This window comes from Typopeltis vanoorti, chromosome 1, assembly GCF_054136105.1.
Source record: "Typopeltis vanoorti isolate ZY-2024b chromosome 1, IOZ_Tvanoo_1.0, whole genome shotgun sequence".
Lineage (NCBI taxonomy): Eukaryota > Metazoa > Arthropoda > Arachnida > Uropygi > Thelyphonidae > Typopeltis > Typopeltis vanoorti.
The window spans coordinates 76,781,075-76,787,581 of NC_143549.1; the positions used below are offsets into that span (position 1 = coordinate 76,781,075).

Here is a 6,507-nt window from a genome sequence, read left to right on the forward strand (position 1 = left end):
AATATAATAATTAAGAGTATAAATCTAACTGTGAATAATACAGTAAATTAAATCATATTTTTAATATCTCAAATATATATTTCCTTTTTTCGAGAATAATAAGCTTTGAAAATAATAAGAGTAAATAAAAATTTATATACATTATACTGTTTGCAGAAAGCAATAGTAACACGCTGTAGGTCATGAACACCAAAAAGAACCACTTCTCTTGAAAAGAGAACAAAAGAACGTTCATCCCTGGTGGGAGTCGAACCCACGACCTTTGGATTAGAAGTCCAACGCGCTATCCACTGCGCTACAGGGACACTTGTCTTTAAGCATTGAATTGGCTGAATCTCAATGATGAGAGTGCAAACAGAAAAGGACAAATATTCATTTTCCAATTCTGCAATTCTTTTCCTTCTTGATCTTCATTATAATGTATTCAATAAGACTCGGTGATATTTCTTTACCTACACATTACTTGTCGTTTTCTTCTGTTATCAGCGCCTTTTGTTATAAAGTACTGAATTAAAAAAAAAAAAATTTAAATATTGAATTTCGATTAACAAAAAAGAAAGATTTATCATAAATCGAACTTTTAAACTTAATATTCGATTGTCATGAATTCATCTTTAAAAGAATCTGATCACCTGATCCTGTAATCTATGGTGACAATGCCCTTCGTTTGCAAAGAACTGGACTCCACCACGACGTCAGAACAGTCCTTTCGAATGATATACCGTAATGTAAGTAACTCCATAGAAATCTTTTCATGGTAACTGACACTGTGGAGGTCCTTACATTGTTTTCAGACAAACTTGAGCATCTGTTCACGCCATGAATTGTTGTCATCAAAGAAAGCTGTTGTTTCAAAGAATATCTCCTGCACTAGTAGGAACCAACAACTTTTTTTTTTTCAGTACTCTGCTATCTTTTTCTTCGGTTTATGCAGTTTACTTTCTTTCGCCAAAACGTTTCCATCTTTTGATGAGGTCAAAAGGTGTTCTGCGCACGATTTCTAATTTCAACAGGGCGGTGTTTGCACAGATTGTTATGCCGTATCTTCGTATTTTTGCAGTAGCTTGTGTCATCGGTGCAGTTTCAGAAATTGTTGACCTTCATAATAGAATGACAGGTGTAACTGAGTAGTGTAATTGGTGCTGTTCTTGGATTTTTAATAGCAATCATTTTGTTCTTGTTTATTAGCATTGAATTATTAAGAAATTCATCTTCGATGCACCCAAGTGTTGTACTTTGGAGAGGGATAATAATTTTCGATTTAGATTCTATCCATTTTGGTTTGTATTTACTTACGAAATAATTGATTGATTTTATATTCAGAGAGTGTAAAATTTCATTTGTTTTTATGGTACCATGGTATAGCCAGCTTTTTTTTTTTTCCAGCTTTCATTTCACATCTTTTTTTTTTTTACGGTAAAATATTGGCATCCAAATCATAATAAGATTTTTTTAAAGATGACAAAAGTGTATTTCCATACATATAGGTAGGTAGTTAAAATATTTTATTACATTTCTACGTTAAAATTGAACTCAAAATGTCTAGAATATTCATGTTTTTTAAATTATTATTATTTTTAGTTGTTACATATTTATTACCGCTATTATTCGTCAGCTGAATCGACTAACACAGTTAAAGTACTAATAACCATGAAAATTATTTAATAGACTGTATCAGGTTCTCTAGTTTTCTGTATCTTCAGGTTTTTTAGTATTGTAGGTATGAGATGCTCTCTGACAGCCTGCACCGTGTGAACCATTATAGCACATTACAGCTATATACAGATTGTGCTTGGGACACATATGCGATAGAGCGCCGAGACACATGCGATTTATATCGGTGTGCTGCTGATATATTGCCGTGTATCTTTTCTGAACACAGCAAACAGTCACCTATCAATTCCTTTTTTCTAAATTTAATAGGCCATTGCTGGCTGAGTTATTGTGGTATTTTATTAATTCCACTGAAGTGAATCTCTCTGTTTATTCCATTTCAAATGCTGCCTATGTAAAGACCGAAGGTTTCAGCGTATGTTGCAGATTTCATTTCGGAACAGTGACAGCTGCCGTTGTTAATGCAAGTGCCATATTCAATATGGCTGACTGCATATTGTTAGTGATGTTGAGTGCATGATTACTCTTGGGTTTCTTATAATTAGCATTTGCGTTTTTCTAATGTTGTTTGCTATAAGTGAATTGTGGCAGAAGTAGGTAGTTATTTAGGTCTTGTTGTTCTTTGAAGAGAAGGTTGTTATTAGGCCATTATAAGATTCGGTGATATTTCTTTACCTACACATTATTTGTCGTTTTCTTCTGTTATTAGCGTCTTTTGCTATTAAAGTACCGAATTTAAAAAAAAAAAAAAAATCAGCTAATGCCTTTTTATTCCCATATACGGGCGTAGGCGAGGCCATTTAGCCCTATCTAACTTTTGGAGACTGAGTGGGCAGTTCAATCTCCACTGGTACCCAATCAGAGACAGATGGCCCAAAGCTATCACTAATTAAGCGGTACGCAGTGAAGAGAGACGGCTCAAATGTGCCGCCATCTCGTGGTCCCTAGCCCTAACACAATATATTTTTAATGTCTGAAATAATGTGGGTTCTACGGTCGATTTTCTTGAGTTTACAGGACGAAAAACCCGAGTTTCCGGGAGGAAAAACCTGCTTGCCCGTGCCAGAGATCGACTAACTCGGGAACCGGTCGAAAAAAGGCTTAGAAAAATTTCCTCTAGTCGCCGACTAGACTCGAAATGAAGTCTTCCTTCGTGCGGCCAAGCACGGTGGTGTGCAAACGCCACATCCACTGAGCTACACAGGCTTTAAAAAAACGTTCGTCCCTGGTGGGAGTCGAACCCACGACCTTTGGATTAGAAGTCCAACGCGCTATCCACTGCGCTACAGGGACACTTATTTTTTTTATTGTTTTTTTTTAAATATTAAATTTCGATTAACAAAAAAGAAAGATTCAACACAAATCGAACTTTTAAACTTAATATTCAATTGTCATGAATTCGCCTTTAAAAGAACCTGGTCCTGTAATCTATGGTGACAATGCCCTTCGTTAGTTTCTTCTCTCTCTCTCTCTCTCTCTCTCTCTCTCTATATATATATATATATATTTCAAAAAATAGATTTAATGACTCCAAGACCGAGATAACATATAAAGATTTTAATGATAAATACTACTAGTTTCGGCATATAGCAGCCTTCTTCAGGTATTTATAAAGGAAAGGAATACTAATAAACATTGAATTATTTAATTCAATTCCTTTCCTTTATAAATACCTGAAGAAGGCTGCTATATGCCGAAACTAGTAGTATTTATCATTAAAATCTTTATATGTTATCTCGGTCTTGGAGTCATTAAATCTATTTTTTGAAATGTATAACAACCGAGTAAAAACTAATCGCCATATATATATATATATATATATATATATATATATATATATATATATATATATATATATATATATATATATATATATAGCTGTAGCTGCATGTGTTCACTGGGCCGGTTTTCCTGCTTGCGGGAGGAAAACCCCCTCAGATAAACTGGGGAGATATCTGTTCAGGCCCATGACCGGGTAACTTGGCTATGTCTGAGAAAGATCCTTAAACTCCTCACGTCGGCGACGGGGATCGAGTCCAGGACAGTCCTTTCCCAGGAATATGGTTGCGAAGCGCATAGCCACTAGCCACTAGGCTAACCGTTCGGACTAAGTAATAATCTTCCTATTTTATTTTATAGTTTCCAAAGAATAAGATATCAAATCCCGGTTAATTTAAACTTATAAGGGGGAAAAAAAAATAGTTTTTTTTTTTCTTTGTACAATTAAATACGGAATTTCATGTATATATACAGTGTCGGTGCCAGGTTATTTTGCGCCCTAGGCAAAGTTTACAAGTGCGCCCCTTATTTCATAAACTAAAATGTTTCTAATTGATATTAAACAAAATAAAATTGTCTTTCAGGTTAAATCAACAGGTAAATTAATAGGACTTTTTTTATTTTCTTTTGTAATTAATTTGAAAATTCTCTGTTATAATTCATTTACAAAAAAGGTTATAAAATACCGAAATTTAATATTTTAAAATGTTAACGTTTTAAAATATTTATCTTAACTGAATTTTAAATTGCGGTAACATGAAATCATTTAAGTAAGGAACAAAAGAACCAAGAGTTAAATAGGAAAATAGTGAGATGTGTGAAGGATAAGGAAAAAATCGATAGCTAAATCATATATCACTATTTGATTTTGATATTTTAGTAAAGTATGAATAAAGCATAGCTTGAAGTTTTGCGCCCCTTCGTGGCTTGTACCCTAGGGTGTTGCCCAGTTTGCCTAAATGGTAGCGTCGGCCCTGTATATATATCGCGGCTCCCATGGGCTACTGAGCGCGTCCCCTGGGTGGCGGATGGGGAAAAATCCTGACTACCACCCGTTGGATATCAGGGCGGCTCTGAATATGTCGAAGAAAGAGTCGTGGACCAGTGGTTTTGGGACTGGCAATCCCATGTCAAAATATTGCCATTCACCATAACTGTTCCAGCGTGGTGAATTTATGGCCTAACCTTCCAAGATGAATCAGACAGAAATAAAATTGCCCTCATTCCTCGGAGGCCGGATTGCTACCAACCACGGCAGAAGGCAGTTAAGCATGAAGGCAGACGGTGTTAAGAATCCCCGGGTAACCAGATCATGCTGCCATTGAAAATAGACCTCCTTGGAATATTAAACTGTAGGACTCTGAGCAGTGAAGTACGGCTAACTGAACTAACTGAATTGCTAAAGGGACTAAAATGGCACATTTTTGGACTGTGCGAAGTTAGCTGTAATGGTGAAGGCACACATTCAGCCTACCTAATATATAAGATCCAGCATAAGTCCGGACTCTAGCCAATCTTCAGCTAGTATTAGAAACCATTCCATACCAACTGGCTGGAATGTACAAGTATGATGTTAATATATGTGTATAGATAGATACTTGTTGTTACGCCCAACGTATTTCTACAACCAACAGATAACACTAATAATAGGACTCTAGCATTGATGTATAATTTTTTTTTTCCACCAGAGGTCAGGCCAACAATTGTTGTAGCGGTTGGTCAGTGTCTTTAACAAACCAGTTTGATTGTAGTATAGCTTGTTTCCTGTGTATAGTAGTATGCTCCAGAAGATGACCTTGACATAAAGGTCGAAACGTCGAATGTAGATTTTAGTTATATTAAACTAAAGTTTTTATTCAAACACGGTAGTTGTCTCCATAATTTTCAAAAATGCATTAGGATCACCGTGTAAGCCTAAAAGAAAGGAAAAGCTTTCGAAGTGGCTTTAATACAATGGACCATATTCAAGTTGTGCAACAGATTATCGAACGATGTAATGAATATCAATTACCACTATGTCTCGGTTTTATTGACTATGAGAAAGCCTTTGATTCACTAAAAACTTGTGCAATACTTAAAGCATTACGAAACCAACAAGTGGAGGAGCCAAACGTCAGGACCATCAAATCAGCATACACCAATGCAACAGCAGCAATTCATTTCAATGGAAACATCTCTACTGTGGGAATACAGAGAGGTATCAGACAAGGTGGCACAATATCTCCAAAATTATTCACAGGGTGCCTAGAAGAAATATTCAAACTTCTTGATTGGGAAGGGAAAGGTCTGAAGATAAATGGAAGATATTTAGATATTTACGCCATTTTTGCTTTGCAGATGACATGGTTATCTTTACTTCAACTGCGCACGAATTACATGAATTACAGACTCATATCCATGAACTCCAAATTACTAGAGAAACAGTTGGCCTAAAGAAGACCCAAATTATGTTTAATAGCTATATCCGACCAGAAATAATAAAAGTCAATATATGCATTGATGTTTCGGATAAAAAAAATCTCATTCTTGGGTTTTGTATTTCTTGCTAAATACACTGTTTTTTTTTTCCCCTTCTTCACACGGGCAGTGGGGAGAAGAAGTTACGTTTTCGGGAAAGGTAACCGTTAACTTCTGCGGAAACTGTCAAACAACTAGAGAAATACGAAAGTTTTCGAATCTACTTGCAAAACAAAACAAAAAATTTAAAAAAAAATTATCTTTTAAAAAAATAAAACCGCAACCACCAAACCCCCCCTCCCCTCCCTTCCATACTGGAAATTGATTCAGACTCACCGAACGCTACTACGAAAACTCGGAACAAAGCAAAACGGAAATATTAAAATAACTCTCCATGAAAACCTAGAAACAATTTATGTAAAAAAAAAAAAAAAACCATCCACGTGAGAGAGAAGAGTGTGAAAAAAATATTCATCCCCCACCCTGCAAAAATAAGGAAACAATACACATATTTAATTTTATTTGAATTCTGCTGTAGAGAAACACATCTTTTTTCACATGAGCATATCGATATTTTTAAAGAACTGCACGTTCTTAATTTAGCATGTTACCTAAAGACTAAAACAAAATACCGCATATCTGTTTCACAAAAAAAAA

The 6,507-nt window shown here is 35.3% G+C and overlaps 2 non-coding genes across 2 annotated transcripts; both read right to left on the reverse strand.

Annotated features, from left to right (window-relative positions):
* Window positions 1-232: 232 nt before the first annotated feature.
* Window positions 233-305, reverse strand: TRNAR-UCU (transfer RNA arginine (anticodon UCU)). Its single transcript has one exon. It is a non-coding gene; the product is annotated as a tRNA-Arg (tRNA).
* Window positions 306-2,834: 2,529 nt separating this feature from the next.
* On the reverse strand, window positions 2,835-2,907 carry TRNAR-UCU (transfer RNA arginine (anticodon UCU)). Its single transcript has one exon. It is a non-coding gene; the product is annotated as a tRNA-Arg (tRNA).
* Window positions 2,908-6,507: the final 3,600 nt, after the last annotated feature.